General features: G+C 43.9%; 1 protein-coding gene across 13 annotated transcripts in view; it reads right to left on the bottom strand.

Moving 5' to 3' along the window:
• FOXP1 (forkhead box P1) overlaps window positions 1-17,555 on the bottom strand; it is a 596,348-nt gene that overhangs the window by 460,661 nt on the left and 118,132 nt on the right. Inside the window, exon 1 of one of the 13 annotated variants that reach the window (XM_067755199.1) lies at window positions 407-529. The exons of the other annotated variants lie outside the window; for them this stretch is intronic. The gene's annotated coding sequence lies outside the window, so the exon portion shown is untranslated. Of the gene's footprint in view, window positions 1-406; window positions 530-17,555 lie in introns of those variants that run through there. 13 annotated transcript variants of the gene reach the window in all.

Genomic DNA, 17,555 nt, shown 5'->3' on the forward strand with positions numbered 1-17,555 from the left:
AACGAACGAAGGCAGGGCGGCGCCTGGGCAGTGACTAGCAAGCAGACACCATGAGGTCAGAGTCCGATCGAAATGGGAATCACTGCAGCTGAAAGTCAATTTGTGAGAGACCTGGTTCCCCAGCACCGGAATGCCACTCTGCTCCATCATCTGTTTTACAATCCATCTGTGGAGAGTCGAAACCATCAAGGCCTGTGTTCCAGTTACCACCTGGGAACTGAGAAGAAGTACCAAAGAAAAGTGTGGACAAGGCCTCATGCCAACAGCAAGGTTATTAAGAAGAAGGCCAGCCGTGTTCCGAGGGCTTTACCTGTTAAGACGCAGTTTATAACTTTTCGAAGGAGACAGGCTCCTTCGAAAAGAATCTAGCCTTTTTAACATGTTTCTCTTAAACTTGCATACTCACCAGAATGGGGGGAAGGTGGATATCCATTTCTCTCCCTTTTGTCCTGCTCAGGATCACAGAGAAACTTCAGCGCTTTGGAAACAGCCAGAAACAAGCATAGACATGTTCTGAGAGAAGAACCTGAAATGACTCATTCTTCCAGTTTTCTCCAACCGATTTCAGCTTTTAGCAGAGAGGTTTCATTCATACACACCACACATCAGACAGTGCCAGACCTCATGGAACCCGTCATGGGTTCAGGGATCCAAAGAACGCTTCCTTGCTTAGGAAGGCGAATGCTGCCAGGCTGGCGGGGTCGGGGGGAACCCCAGTGCAGAATCCTTCTAAGACTTCAATCTTAGTGACTGACAGTTACTTGCTGCTCTACCAGGAGGGCCTTCTCCCCTGTCGAGACTTAAGCATTCCCACTGCTTCTCTTCCGCTTACACGCTCCTCTGTGAATGGCTTCCACAAAGAAATGTACAAAATCTTGCTCCATTAAGTCTGCAAAAACTTCGTGTGGGCACTGAATGCCTCAACAGTCCTGCAAACGAAGGCTCTTGACTTGTAAGGATAAGCAATACATAGGAAGGAAATTCTGGTACCTCTTCCAAAGGGCAGACTGTACCTGTAATAACATCCCTGGACAATAAACGGAAGGGTTATGCGGTGGTAAAGAACACCGGTATTAAGAGTTCAAGGGTGAGGCTCTGTTGTTCTTGAGCTGTGAACTTGGGCAGATGATTTCATTTCTCCAAGTGATGATTCCCTCATCTGTCAACCAGTAGGTAATGATGGCACCTGCCAAACTAGGTTTTCCTGTGGATGAAATGGGAGGAATTCAAGGGGAGTCCTTCCTGAGATCCCCGTGGCTAGTAGGTGGTAGTTAGAGCGCCAGAAACAAAGATCGTTCGTGTCAACTGCTTCAACGTCCCAAGTTAACTTCTCTGCTTTGAACACCAAATTACCCTTCCAGAATTTCAGAGCCAAATAATTGCCAAGTATTAATCCTTTGCAAACCTGCTTAGCAAACTTCAGCCTGGTAATGCCCGCACATGTCTTTTTAACAGAGGATACATGCCACTGTACCACTTAATAAGGTGTGTGGCGTGTATAAGTCTGTTCGCAAATGTCAAACCCTAGCTCCAGTGGGATCAAAGAAAAAACTACATGTTATGACCAGACCTGATGCAAAATTGCATTTCAGTTCAGATGCAGCATGCCTGCCGATTCAGGGAAACTGCATGGAAACAGGAATCCAACAATACTGTATAATCACACTCACTGTCATTTTTTTAATTTCGGTAAGAAAAATAGGGGAGGTTAGAGAAATAGCAAACAGCTTCACTTAGATCAAGGATTTTTTTCTATTGCAAAAAATGCAACCCAAACACAGCCGTCCAAAAGTGTTAAAGCAGGGCCCAGGGCTCAGGGAAGCAAGCAAGGGGCCTCAAATGCAAAATGTAAGGAGGCACTCACTCTCAGAGTCCTGCAAGTTCAAGGTCAGCACCTCCTTAAATGCTGCACCGTAAGTACCTAGTTTACTTGACCTTAATACAGTGTTAAAGGGACATGGGAGTGAAATGAAATTTTCATGCATTTATGGGTGTGGCAGTAACTCCCAAAGAGGAACCACAATGTAAACTGACGGGTAACATTGTAACTCATCCCTCTCTTGAAGATCAGAACTACAGAACTGGGAGCAGCCCAGGAAAGGGCCAATTTCCTTGAATCTTACCAAGTTCAAAGGCAGCTCTTTGCAACTTTGTGAGTACTTCCTTTCATCTACCCCAAACAACCTTTTTCCCCTCCTGTCTCACGCAAATTAGGATTAAGTCCATCAACAGCAGAAAATTCCATGCTCAGGTATCAATTCTGCCTCAACCCTAAAGGAGGAGGGGGTGCAACGTCAAATTAAAAGGGGCCACTTAGGGATCATGCACGCTGACCACTCCGAGAGAGGACTCCTTTCTCTTTCCAAGGGCTGCTTGTAAATGAATCGCTGTCTGATTAGATAAATATTTATGGAGTTTATTTTTAGAAAAACTAAATAATAGTAAAGTATAACTCAATACATTCTAACACAAATCTATGGGACGCGGGATAAATAAAAGTTTTACAAATCTCAGGGAGGTAACGACAACCTCAAGGCAAGCCCTTTCTTTCGAATTAAGCATTAAAGGAAAAGGGGGCTTGAGAATCATAAGGCCCTAAGGGTTCGAAATTTCCTTTCTGGTTTTCCGTTTCAACCTCACAAAGCCTCATTTACAAATAAACGTTTCTAAATACATAATACATTAGAATAAGGGGTAGGAGGAGGACAAAGAAAAATCACACCTGCATGCTAGAGTCCAAGCGTATATATTCCTAACTTCAATTATTTAACCGAAACTACTTGGGTTAGCAGTGCCAAACAAATAGATTCAAAACTGAAAAATTACACGTATTTCTTTACCTCGCCCCTGGCAATTTTTAGACGTGCTTCACTAATGATCTGAATAGGAACACTGCACGTGGATGAAGAACCAGGACGGCAAGTGCAATGAACATGGCCCTCCCCATCCAACCTTCCGTGTAACTTCACCAGCTCATCGCCGGTGACCGCCACTCTCCAACCCCACACAAATGGTCGCATCAGCTGCCCAACGCAAATGCGTGCACGATTCTGTACGCACTGTCGAGCGATGAAATAAGCCAGTGTGTTAGGATGTGTGTACACGTGCCTCTCTCTTATTTCTGAAAAGAAGAGTTCGTGGTGTCTAGTGCACAGTGATATCCTCGATTCACCCTCCCCTCTCTTTTCAACAAAGCCTATCACCCGACGGTACTTTGGAACAAAATCAAAAAAGAATGGCGTAAGACTACTTCTCAAGTTCTGATAAGGAGTGCTTTCACTGTCAATTCCAAATCATCTGTGTTTCATTATGAATTTTACATGTCCACATATATAGATTTCTGGCTAGCAGTGTGTTAACTTTTATGGAGGTGTAGTTTACATAAAGTTTACATACATATCTTATGTGTTAGAGATCAAAGGATTTTGACAAATGCATACACCAGTGTAACTGACACCCTTTTTGAGACAGAACATTTCCATCACACAACAAAACTCTCCCCTGCCATTTTCCATGGTAGGCAACCACTATCCTGACATTTTTCAAATCGTTGGTTCCTCGTCACAGGGGAAAAATTATTTTTCCTATTTCTTTAACTTTATGTCTACGTGGGATGATGAATGTCCACTAAACTTACTGCGGTAATCATTTCATGATGTATGTAAGTCAAATCGTTATCCTGTACACCTTAAACTTACACAGTGCTGTGTGTCAATTATATCTCAATAAAACTGGAAAAAAAAAAGAATGACATAAGAGAAGGTCCTGTCTTAGGTACTAAATTCAATTTCACTTGAAAGAATATAATAAGTGATATAACGAGAGGGTCATTTGTTTCTTCTTTGGAGAGAGGGAAGAATAAACAATTTTACGGAATATTCTCTCTTTTTTTGAGACCTAATTATATACTAAGCAAGAAGTAATTTTTCCCTCCTGCCTACATTTGATGTTTGGGGCTCTTCCATTTCATGCCCCTTGACACCTTTTCCAATAATCCATCTACTTGATATTGGAAAGCCTCACATGAATAAAACTTTATGGCACTACAGGCGTTTAGCCTTCCACTGACATTCCTGGCCTGTTCAATTCTGCAATTCAATCAAAATCAAATCTTAAAATCCTCTTGTCAGCCAGCACTGCTTTCATATGCCCGAGCCTTGTGTAAGGATAACTGCATCCAATCTTCCCCCCAAGCAGTGCTTATATTGTTTTATTACAGTTCAATGAGTGGAGTTCAAAATTACATGCAGCTGCCTACTACTGTGGTTGGGCTGTGTGACGCGTGGACACGAGGACTGCCCACCAGGCCTGAAATCATTCACTCACTGGCCAGCCAGAAAGACGGGGAGCCCTTCTTTGTATGGAAGGACATCCTGTCTGCTAGATCTAAAGAGGGGGATGTTAACAGATCAGTCCCTTTTTAAAAGGATTGTGAAAGCCGGTGAAATGCGACTCAAATGTGCTCAATGTTAAGCATGTGGCTGGAGCACATAAAAGCAAAGATAAACCTCAACATGCACTACTTATTCTCAGAAAGCTTGTGAAGGAAGATAAAGAGATCCCAAATAAAAGGCATCTTAAAGAATTTTTATGTGTGTCTTAAACGACGGAGCTTCACTTAAATGGCCTTTTTTTTTTTTTTTTCCAAACCGCCAATAATCCTTTCATCGAAACAGAAAGACAAACACAAAGCCAATTAAATACAAGTGAACCGGATGAACAATACAGTAATTAAAACACCAGTAGTTTGGAAATGCTCAGGATAAGTGGAAGGCAGAGCCAGGGAGGCATCAGGGGCGCACCGTCTTTCCGCCACTGGGACAAATACATCAAGGAGCCAGTCCTTATGTTAAAAACAAACCAAGAAAAAAAAAAAGAAAACACACTGGAACCATGAAGGAACAGAAAACTGGGTCTCTCATGTGTGTAGGTGTTAAATGATCCAGCGTTGCCAAAGGGAGAGGAAAAAAACAAAAAAAAAGTGGTCCAGCTAGAAGAATTGCCAAAAGCCCAAATAAAAATGTATGTGCTAATTCCAGGCTACCTTCAGGTTGGTAATTTCACAGGTAAAACAATAGGTTTCTGGGGTGCAGCTTTCCAAGAAAAAAGAATTATACCGCTCTCGTTTATGAAGGCGTGCATCTCCTGTGTAGGTGGTCACACACCTCTCTGTGGCAAAAGTTCGGTGCCCATAGGGTAAAGATATGTGTGCAATTGCGAACGTGTTACCTGCTAGGTCTCTAAAATTAAACACCCTTGGAGCCTCCACAAGGTGAATTGATATCCATTTCTAATACCTACCACCCGGGACCTTTTGAAATAATGGCATCAAGGGGAACTGTAAAGGGAACACGAAAAGCTCTCGTATCCTGACATGCCTTACACACTACAGAAATTAGTGTCAAGACTAAATACTCAGGAGTTTAAGTACTGACTTAACCCCCAAGCCAACGGGGCAAACGCAAAGGTATTTACTCTGTGGCAGCTTTGTTTAATGGTAAACAGCTTGGAAAACCAGGTGATTCCCGCGCAATGATACCTTATTTTTTAATAACACGGGCAGATCCAAAGAACCAGCAACGCAAGAGAGGGAAAATTCACAGTTGGCACAACAGTGGATGAGTTGCTAGATATAATTTTATTCTCCCTGGGATAAATGATGAGGTTCAGGCTTACTGACCCAAAGCAGCCTCCTGTTACATTTTAATATCTGAGAGGGCTGAACTTCGAGGGATCAGGCACACATTTTTGAGTGTGGACACTGCTTTGGTCAAGACCTGTCATTCTCTGACGGTCACAGAGCAGGAATGCCTATCTCCCTCCCATGTCAGCTGCAGTGAGATGTTCTTGTTTGACAGCTTTTCAATCGCTGAGAACATCAGCGGGTGTTCCCAGAAGATGGAAATGAATTCCACGCACTGGCTTTCTCTCCCTTCCCCTTCCCCTCATGGGTAAGATGAACACATCTCCAAAGGACTTATAAGGGTCCACTCTGCTCTCTGGCATCTCTAGAAAATTCAGAAGACCTGGCAATACGGCCCGAAGTCCTGGTGACAACTGGATGGAGTGGATCGGCAGTGCGGTCGGGCTCTCCACTCTCCCTGTTGAACCTTCTGACTTCTTCGTAATTACCTGTGTGGCCCCCATTACAATTTGAGTTTGAGGCCCTTGGGCCACAGGCTACCTCATGTTACTTCTACTGCCAAAATTCTACAATCCTATCACACTCAGTGATGTTTGGGCCGATATCAGTGAACGTTCTCATACCGCCTACTTCCTTACTTCCTAAGATGAATCGGGAGAAGAATAAGGATATACACAGCTTCGTAAAAAAAAATGCCGAGATTGGCCAGCTAAACACGGACAAGAATAAAGCAGGGCCCCTCCCCCAATCTTATGCCTCCCAAACCCCAGTTTTGTACTGTCTACCGGCCATGGGAGTTATTGGTTCAAAACATCAATTATGAGATACATTCTTCAAGTTGAATGACACATGCAAATGGGTATTTTGAGAACCGTTACCGTGGTTATCCTAACAGCTAAAGGAGATTCACGGTGTGAGCCGGGAAGCCCCATAGGCTGAATCACAGGGAAAGTTATAACAGGATGCCACACAAGGAGAAAAGTATGTCTGGTGCTGACGGACTCATAATGCTCATTTCAATCTAACCCCTCCCCTCCTCAACCCCAAGATCTTATCCAAAGTCACTGAGATGGTCAATATCACCTTTGCGATCTAGAATCTTATTTTCATTGAAGAAATACCAGGCCCTAAATGCTGATGAAATTTAGAGTTGAGCCCACCGGTTACACCCCTCTTCTGAAAGCCCAGGTAGAAAGGGAATTCAGGAATATGTACCCAGCTCGAACACCAACATCCTAATACCTTCTGCCTTCCAGAGCCGAAGATACAAAGCCTTCAAGGACACCTCATCTCCTTTCATGCAGAGAAAGAAAGTCCTAAAACTCACTGTGAACCAGGCATCTGTGCTTAAGACAACGAACAGAGCAAGCTTGAAAGGGGCCACAACTCTGAAACAGAGCTGGTGTGACTTCAAGTATTTCCACCAAACCACCTCTTCTGCTCTCAAAGCCTTTATAAAGCAAATATTTATACTTTAGCAGGAAAATCCGGAGCTAGACTGTTACTTCTCTTACCCTCCTTTGCAAGATGCCCCTCTCCAGTGACCCTGGAGTTTAGAACTACATTGGCTCTATTTTGTTACGAAACAGCAGCGGTAGAAGAGGTGAGAAAAAGTGTCTCAAAAGAATCTTAACTGCCCCTCCATCTGGCGGAGAGAACTGGATTCCTACAGGGCGAGCAGAGCCGGGGTCACTGGGGCTAATTTAGAATCTTTGTGCCTCCACATACACGACAAGCATCATCTGTATTTTCACTTGTGAAAATGCTCCTTAATGGCCACAGATGTGGGTACACACTGCAGCAGGAGGCAAGGCAGAGACAGAGACAGAGACAGAGACAGAGACAGAGACAGAGAGAGAGAGAGAGAGAGAGAGAGAGAGAGGGAGAGAGAGAGAGAGAGAGAGAGAGATGAGGGTTCAACAGAAAACCGCAGAGACAAAAAAGCACCCCAAGAGTTGCTTTAATTTTTTTCCTTTCTTTTCAAACCTCTGTGCAATACAAACCAGTGAACCATGGGGTTCTGAGCATGGCCTGGTCCAGCGGCATGGACCAGCACCTGGGAGCTTGTTAAAAATGCACGGTCCCAGGTGCACCCCCCTCCCAGACCTACTGAATCAGAACGTGCATTTTAACAAAATCCATAGCTGGTCCCAATACACACCAAGAGACGAGGAACAAAACTGCTCTAGAAGAATTGTGATGCAGCTGCTCTTAATGCTGAGATGATAAGGACAGTTCCCCGACTTCAAGAACATAGGTTCAAGTCCACGGACTACCTGGACTCGAATCATCAGAGGGGTCTGATAAAAAATACAGCTTTCTGGGTCCCATTTCAGACCCTTTGAATCAGAATCATCAGCACTCTTGTAGTCCTGGGGTCCACTATGGTTTAAGAACTGCAGCACAACTTCCAATGTGCACCCCCTTCTGGGCTGTACTTATGGGCTGGTTTCGATCCACTGCTAAACTCACCAACCTAATGCCACCGTGTAATTTGCCAAAACTTCAAAAACCATGTCATAGCTTTGTATATGCCCCAGACTGAATGGGGCAGGGGCACTGTTCTGGAATTCTGATGAATGATACACATCTCTTTACAAACAGTCAATTTCTTAAAGGAAGTGTGTGCAGAAACGCACGTGCCTTTAATGCTACACTCTTCATAGAAAATGATAGGCAGATGAGGAAATGTCTGCAGGAGCACACATCCCCCCTCCGCCTGAAATACCAAGGCACACAACTGAGAGTACGTCCCTGTGTGGAGACCTCTTCAAACAAAAACAGACCAGCTGCAGAATGCACAAGCGCGCTCCTCAAATCTAATATTCACTTTGTCTAGGACCAAACCAACTGATTTAACAAGGAGCAATAAATAACCTGTTACAGGTGAGCTTTTCGTCATTAAACAACCTTCCCTTTCAATTAAAGATAATGTGAAAACTAGCTCTCAAAGAGGTCCTAAATAAAAACTCACTTAAATGTTTAAGAAAACACTGCTTTTGCCACAATCGGGATAAAACGAATGAAGAAAACTCTTAAATGCTGCATGCGATGGGATTTCAAAGAATTAACTGATTGCAAAGTGAAAAAGAAGATGCATTCGCTTCTGAGTCCCTCTCTCACTTTGTGCTCTTAAAGGCCCAAGTTTTAAATCTGGAGGAGAAAAGAAGCCCAAATGTTTTTCATTCATAGGAAGAGTCAAAAGATTTTTAAGGGTTGCGCTTCCAACAGTTTCAGTTTCCCTGATGCAGGTGACCTGAAAGAGAAAAGGGCTATTAGTAATAGTTAAGCGTGGGGATGCGGTGGGAGCCACGTACAAACTTACACTTTCTTTATCTGCCACTGCAGACCTGCAAGGCTGTGCGAGAACGGTTTAATACACACCACCATTTTATTTTTACTTCTCAGTTCCAAGGGTTCTTTTTCATTCAATTAAGTTATTAAAAACAACTATAATTTGATTACATTAATACGACCATACAGCAAGCTTTCAGGTAAAGTAACCTGGAGAAAGGGTTTCCAAAAAGCACAGCCATAAAGCCCTGCCAAGATGAGGGAAAGGAGTGAACGTCCCTGGAAAGAACTACAGTGGCCCTTGCTTTGATTATTAAAGTATCTGGGGGGTGGCGACAGCCCTTCCCCAACAGAGACGCGGTGGACAGATAACTTCATGAAATCGACTAACTAGTTGGTCTCGCTTTACAGCAAAGCGTGGGGGCAGCAGGCCCGACAGAGAAAGAGAAAGAGAGGGGCACACGCAAAAGCCTGGCAAAACAGGAAATTTGAGGAAACGACTTCTGAAATGTAAATAAGGTTTTCTGTTACTTTCATTATTGCAGAGGCAAAGAAGCTGCATTCAACGAAAGGTGCCGGTTTTTCTCGTCAACTCCTAATTTTTCAGGTGTGAGAGCTAGTTCACGATGTACTGAGCTGATATGTTATATATACGAGTGGACAGCATCACAGTAGGGACCGAAACTTATTTTAAGTGTTCCCTTGACCCTCAACCTTCTCTTTTGTCCCCTGGAGACCAAAGAAGCAGGCTGTTTAAATCCCACGTCCTCCAGGAACTAGCTTTGGGACTCAGGACTGTGTATCTCCTTTAACACACCAGTTTCTCCTCTGGAAGGTAGGGATTACAGCAATGGCTACTTCACAGAGATAGTGTGAGATACCAAAATTATACAGTGACTGAAAAATAGTAAGTGCTAAGTATTATGCTAGGTGTTTTTATTATTAACTACAGGGCAATGCTCTTAAAATAAACCATGGGATATCAAAGAGTCAGGGTGTTTCGGGTTGTTGTTTTTTTCTGTAAAAAAATCTGTGTCAACTAGTATTGCAGCTTTGTTTTTAAAGAAAGAGTGTTTACAGGTTATTGCTAAGGAAAGTACCCCATATGAAAAAGACCGCCCGGGCAACTTATCTCACAGATGTGTCACTGCCCCTCAGAGAAAGCAGGACACACAAACACGAATTCTCATACTAGAGTAGAAAGATAGGTATTTGAGAGTGCTGACAAAATGCTAGGCTATGAAGGCAGAGTTTACTCGTTCACACATCTTTACCATGTTCTTAAATGTCTTTGCTAATCCTCACCATGAAACTTAAATATATATATATATATATATATACACACACATAAACAATTCACAAATTCATAGAAATCAGAAGTCATAGAAAGTTATGTAAACAAAAATTAAAATACAATTTTAAAACTTAAAAATCCAATAAAATAAAAGCCCCCAAAGCCTGCCTAATGTATTTACACACACTGGATTCGAGCAAATCCACAGCACTGCTGTGCACACAATCCTAGGACACCTGTGGAAACTACAATTACTGTGCCACATCGCAATTTCATTACCAACTGGTGTGAACACATTCTGCCAGGTACACACATCAAATACCCTCAGTAATCACAAAAGCCGTCTGAGTCCTGATGGGGGGACAAATCCACATCTCTCTTTCTACCTCCATGAAATTCCAGTGACAATTTTATCAAAGTAAAGGGCCACACAGAGTCCCGAGTGTTAAATAACAAGGCAGCATTAATTCAGAATTACAGGGCCTTTGCAGGTTCGTGTTTAGTGCGTATCCCTTTAAAGCGTACTTGAGTGCGTGATGTCTCACGTTTAGGCAACTGAGAACTCCCAGGCACACCAGCAGTAGGGGAAATGGCTCAACCGCTGCGTATAAATACGCAGTTTGTCCAACATGCGCAATCCAAAGATATGCCTGTGAAACATGTTTCTACTGATATTTACGGGCAGGTTTATTTGCCACGAGCCACAGCCATTCCTTCTCCCCACTCTATTCTTTTTAGCAACACACGCCCAGCTTCACATCCCTGGCTGGGGCACACAGGACGGGAACTCTGGGGCTGCAGGCTTCCGCACAGCAGATCCCAACCAGCCTTGGCTACCACTCCAGCAGCGCGTGCCAATTTCAGGAAAACGGGAGTTCAGCCCCTTCTTTTCTCCATTTTCGTAATCTCTTAGAAGCACAACTGTTCCAGAAACCAGCTCCCCAGCTCCCCTGCCAGTCAGATATTTACACTAAACCTTCACTAAAGGGCTTGCTATTACAATGCTATCTCATCGATACGAGATTACTTCACTTCTGAACCACATCAAGCTGTATAATACTCCAGCAATCAAAAACAGTGCCCCCTCAAGAAAGATGCAGCCCAGATTATTTTCATGTGCTTTTCGGAGCAGCACACCAACATTTTTGTTTAATGCAAATCTCAAAAAAGAGTCACATTTTAACCATGAATGTGGCAGGCAGGCAAACATCCTTCCAGCGTATTTGTGTTCAAATACATAGTACTTATATATACGCTACAGGGGCACATGCAAACTATAAAGAATCACTGGATCAGATCTGGATCAGAACTGCACATTTTTTTCAGTCTCCTGGAGTGCCACACCATTTTCAAAAACGCAAACGAGCATCAGATGGGATGAAATATTTTTTTTAAGTCTCTGGGAAAATATAATATTCCAGTTCACGACTAGCTGAGATATTCTGCCTTTTTAACTCGGATTTGCAAAATAGGTATGTGGGCAAAGTAACAGAATACAGCATTTACCTATCCGTTTAGCATGTAATACGGAAGACCTATTCTACATCTTTATTCAAATGAAAATACTTTACCCCCAGCATTTATTCCTTTAGCTGGTAGAAACCCCACCCCGTAAGGAACACAAGTGTAAAGCAGCAATCTCTCGCAATGGACCATTTTACTTATGCTGCAATTTCTTACCCAAATTACACAGGTATAATTATTTTGACACTATAATGAAAAGAAAATGGGATTTGGGCACCGCAGGTTTATCTAATAACACTATTTCTTGCCAGACTTCACAGCACTGACAGTCACAAAGAACCCTGTCCATTCCAATAGGAAATATTTGATTTTACCGTAGGAACATTATTTATTTTCACCAAGTTGCTATTATCAGAAAGGATATGATAGCTGAATAATAAAAATGAAATCAAGAAATTCTGGTGTTTCAAGGCTTTATTTTTTTCTGCTCTCACTTTTGACATTTTCTTCCCCTGGAGAGACAAGATAAAGTGCTGTCATAAATGGGTGACTTTTCTTGTCAAATGACAGATTTGATTCTCCATGGCAACCACAAATCAAGGTGCTAGTAGGAATTAAAGCTTCTCTTAAAAGGCGTCTTTATGTTTATAAAATGAATTTAAATTAAATGGGTATTAGGTAAAGTCTTTACCTCAATTTATTTGTTGACTAAAGAGCTCTGTATTGCAGGGAGCACGTTTGCATTTTTAAGGGAAGATGACATATTGTCCTGACAGATGTATAAACAAAGCAAGTTACAAGGTCATGCTTCATACACTAGTTTAGAGACCCAGGAAGGGGCTACAGATGGACACCTAGCAGTTAAGAGGTATTTAAATACTAGACAAGGTATAAAAATTACCCCTACAGGGGAAGGTATGAAGGGATCTCTATTTCTTGCCTAACAGAGCCTACTTCTATTGCCAATTAATAAAGATTTTTGTAATTGTCACAAACAGAATGCCAACAATCTCCCTCTTCATTTTTGTCCCTCACATAATAGATACAGATTTTTTTAATCTCATCATTGCAAGTAAGTATCCCATTCAAAATGAAATTATTTTAGCCCCTGAATTAAAGCACGTCTTAAATGAAACATCTGCTTTGCAATGTTTTTAAGAAAGGCAAACACATATACACTGAAACATAACATGATTTCAGAGAAATCGGATAATTAATCTGTGAGTTAATAAGCTGATTTCAAATTTCACAAAAAAGGAAAGCTGATTTGCTTCAGTTTGTTACAGCATTCTTGGCCATTAGAACTTAAGAAGTGAGGTAACATGCTAGTGGTTCCTAAAATAATAAATCAGGTCCAATATTCTTGATATTAGCAAGCCATTTACCTAGTCTAGAAAAGTGAGGGTTTTAAGGTCATAAATAAAATTTTAAAAGTTGAAGTATATCTCATTTTTGGAAGTTTCAGTTACAGCAGAGGGCATGGCTAGTCTGTTTGAAAGAGATATTGTCAGCGATACAGTCATTCCAAGAGTTGTGTTTAACCTAAAATAAAGAAAGGGTGAAATAAAAGTTTTACACTGTACACTGGTAGTTGGGAGAATCCATCATTCTAAACGACACCCTTGTAAGCTTAGCCAAATTTGATTTTACGCTGTCTCTAGTTAAAAGCACGATATGGAGAATTAAATCAAATTCCCTTCATACAATCATCTGGTGGTGCTGCCTTGGACTGTTGGGAGTAGCTCTGACAGGCTGAAAGGGGGGGAAACAGCTGGTACAACTACAACAAAGAGATGCACAAGATAGCATCATCTAGGAATTTGCAACTTTAAACCCAAACACTTGGAGGCTGTTTTGTGGGGAGGAGGGAGGTGTTACTTCTGTATTGTCCTCTCGAGTTTAACCAGGGCTCGCAACCATAAAATGGTGCCTAAAAGTTAGAAATGTCTTTGGAACTCTGTGTACAAAGCATATTTGATGGTGGAGTGAGTCACCCCGAACTCTCTATTTCAGTCACAATGGCTTTTGTTTCATCTTAGAATGAAGTGGGTTGATGATCTTATTCTCATCCCGTGTAAGAAGTCAAACCAACGTCAAATCTAAAAACGCCAGTTGACAAATGACACAGAAACAAGGATTCTCGGCCACCGCATGCGACGCAGGACCCACATCGCGGGTGCTGCAAGGTTAGGACATCAGTCAAAATTAGTGACCACAGGTCTGTGGCATCATGATGTCAAAGTAATTCTACCCAGGGGAGCTGGGCAGAGCTCGGTACTCTCGTGGAGAAGAGAGTGAAAACAAGCTCTCACCTCTGTCTGAAATCACTGACACTCCCTTTAGACAGAGGGAGGCACCGGGACGATCTGAGGGCTAAGGGGACCTCCCATAACAGTGTACGCCTTACAAGCTCACCACTGGAGAGACGAAGTCATCAGGATGGAGACCCTCCAGGATTATCCGTAAACACCTGTTACAGAAAATCACGACACACTTTGCTAATGTACTACTGGATAAAGCAAATTTCTCATTAAAATAAGAGCTGCCAGGGTACAAAATGGCCATGATATTTGCCCGCAAACGAAATTATTTACCATTTTGGTCGAAAGGGTGAGGGGCAGAGAAAGAATGTGTAAACTGATGTCGGTCTTGCCACTGGAATCCGGTTACTCTGTTTAGATGTTCATGTCACACAATCAGCTTCAGAATTTCTGGAGAAAAATAAAATATGGCTCGCTTCAAACAACACCTTCCACCTGCCTTCAGGAGGGCACTAGGCTTTTCAGAGGGGCACACAGAGCCCAGGATCATGGTGTCACGACAGGCCAGCTCCTCGGGCACCGCTCTCCTTCTGGCGAGCTCCAGCCACCGTTTCACTTGCTGAGACAGAATATAATAGGCGAGAACCCATTCCTGTGCGGTTGAAATTTCACAGAGTGTCTTCAGCCAAATCCTCCATAGGGTTTAAACATCCGTTAAGATGTGAGAGGGAAATCATTTCATCTGCATTGGAAATCTGGTCCTTGCTCAGAATAAATTCCGTTTAGTTCCATTGTCATCCAGTGACGGAAAATTCAAACCAGCCACCACCAACAACGCGCTTTTAAATCTGGAGGTGATGTCGCTCCATCTGGCCCAAATGAAGGACCCCCAAATATATCCTGGTGACTTGAGTTCACTGCTCCAAGGGGCCCAGCAGGTGGGTCACCTCCACAGATATCCCCTCCGATGCCCCAGCACCCACCAGCACCACTGACACACCCACCTCCTGTCTCCCAGATCAACCAACGAGTTGTGCACTTTCACCTGAGAGAGGCCTGCCTCGAAATCCACTGCCTTAAGGAGCCCCCAGCTGCCTCTCCTGGCCTCTGTGCATCTGCTCGTAAAACCTCTCTCTGTGGCTCGGCCACTCTCAGAACTCGGAACTCACCCCAGGGCAGGATAGGAGGGGACTGGGTCGGGGATGGCGGCAGGGGGTGGTGATCTCCATCAGCAGGTCACCTTTGAAAAAGAGAAAGCTCACACCTAACCAGTGTCGGTGGGTTCAGGATAATTCGGGGCTCTGCTGGCACAGGAAAGCATCCCACACCCAGGGGCCACACGTGACTGGCGATACTGAGCTCCTCCAGGCTGGGCTCACTCCCCACAAGAAATAAGGACAATAATGCCTACCCCCACGGGGGTGTTGTAATTTCAATTACTGCCTGGAAAAGGCTTTGTGATGCCTGGAGGAAAGGCAATGTCGGATGACAACACAGAAGCAGTCACAAGGGTAACTGTTGTTATTGTGTCTTGACCCCTGAACACAACTCTTGTCCAATTAATCATCTTCTTGAGGCTTTGTCTGGCCATACCTGGTATGGGAACATCTAGAAGCAAAAACAGGCCCTATGGAGGCATGTATTTTGTAATAATGGAAGTGATGACGATGGCAAGAAGGAAGGAAGGGACTGGAAAAAGGGGATCCCGCCCGAGCAGTACTCAGCGGCGGCATCAAGCACACATTTCTGCAAAGGCTAGGGAGCCCAGTTTACCCATCTGTAAATGGGGACATTATTTAAGAAAACAGGCTGACTGCCCATGGGTCTGAGAGCCAGGAGTAGGTGATCAGCATCTCCCGGGATGCCCTGCTTTACCCCAGCAAGGGGTGCTCACACCCGACGCCAAAGCTGGCAGCCTCTCAAGAGGAGGCCCCTGAAAGGCTCCTCGCGAGTCAGAGCGCTCTCCCGGGACAGGGGAAGGTGAATCAGAGGCCAAGTTACTACTGTTCCCTCTTGGCCTCTCTGGGGAACTAAATGGGCCCAGGATGCCTTTGGCTTCTGGGAACTGGAAAATCAAGACACCAAACAACGCTACACCCTTATCCACCTGGCTCTCCCAAAATGGTCCTTCTTCATAGGCAGCGCCAGGAATCCACTTTGCTTCTGCTTTACCCTCTGACCCCCGGAGAAGCAAGGGGGCTTCTCCGATCTCAGCCCAACAGTCACTTTCTTGGGGAAGCCTGATCCCTGACGGTGACTTATAACGGTGGCACTTACAGAGGACTGACTTTGTACCAAGCAGGGGACCAAGCAGGGTCTCTGAAAGCCAGACAGCCTGAGGTCCAACCTCCATTCTGCCCCTTTCTCCTTACATAACCTATAGGGGTTACCTGACATCAAACCTCAGTCTCTTCATGTGTAACATGGGGATAAGAGCTCCTGTCTCATAGGATTTGGTATCATGTGGATCAAACAAGCTATTATACATCAGTACTTTAAAAAAAAAAGTCTATCCAGAATTGTCATCATGTTCCCCACAATAATGCTATAAAGTGGACGCTAATATTATCTCCACTTGGCAGATGCGAAAACAGAGGCACAAGGTGCTTAAGGAATTTGCCCAAGATGGGAGAGCTAGTAAGGGCTCTAGCCCAAGTGGTCCAACTCCACAGCCTGCCCCCTGAATATTATCCTACATTCTCCCGTGCAGGGCCCACCAGCCTCTGCTTTCTATCCTTTAAGATGGCACTGATGGGCTTCTCTGGTGGCGCAGTGGTTGAGAGTCCGCCTGCCGATGCAGGGGACGCGGGTTCGTGCCCCGGTCCGGGAAGATCCCACGTGCCGTGGAGCGGCTGCTGGGCCCGTGGGCCATGGCCGCTGAGCCTGCGCGTCCGGAGCCTATGCTCCGCAACGGGAGAGGCCACAACAGTGAGAGGCCCACGTACCGCAAAAAAAAAAAAAGACTGCACTGAAATCTTCCATTTATTCACCCTGTGCTCCACGAGGAAGGGCACTGGACCTGGTTTCACTACTCATACTGCCTAGGACTCAGCACAGTATACGTGCTCTAAGAGGGAGGAAATGAACAAATCCATCTGTCCGTCCATCCAAGCAGCATGCTGGGAAGGTAAGACTGAACACTTACAACACTGACAACAATGAACAAGTCTGCACAGTCACCTGAAACAAACAGATGCTCGTCATAAGCCCCCCCAGACCATTCATGAGTGGTTCCACCTCCCACCCCACTCACCGGCCCCCAACCCCTCCTGATTTTCTGATCCACCCTTATTTTTGTCTTACGGCTGGGAAAATCTGAACAGGGGCGAGCTGCTAACTTTTCCCTAGAAAACAACTTTCCCCAGCTATTTGTCAACTTCTGTCATTCAGAAGAACACAACACAAATGTATATCTTTAATGAAATTCACAGTCAAGAAAAGTTGTCATCATCTAGTTATATCTGTTATGACATACATTTCATTTTGTTCAATACATAACAGAGAAGCTATTTAATCAAACAGAAGATCCTTGCTAAAATGACAGTCCAAGCAATGTCCAAACAAGCATTTATTATGCTATGCGAAACTGATCAGGATT

Source organism: Pseudorca crassidens, chromosome 10, assembly GCF_039906515.1.
Source record: "Pseudorca crassidens isolate mPseCra1 chromosome 10, mPseCra1.hap1, whole genome shotgun sequence".
Lineage (NCBI taxonomy): Eukaryota > Metazoa > Chordata > Mammalia > Artiodactyla > Delphinidae > Pseudorca > Pseudorca crassidens.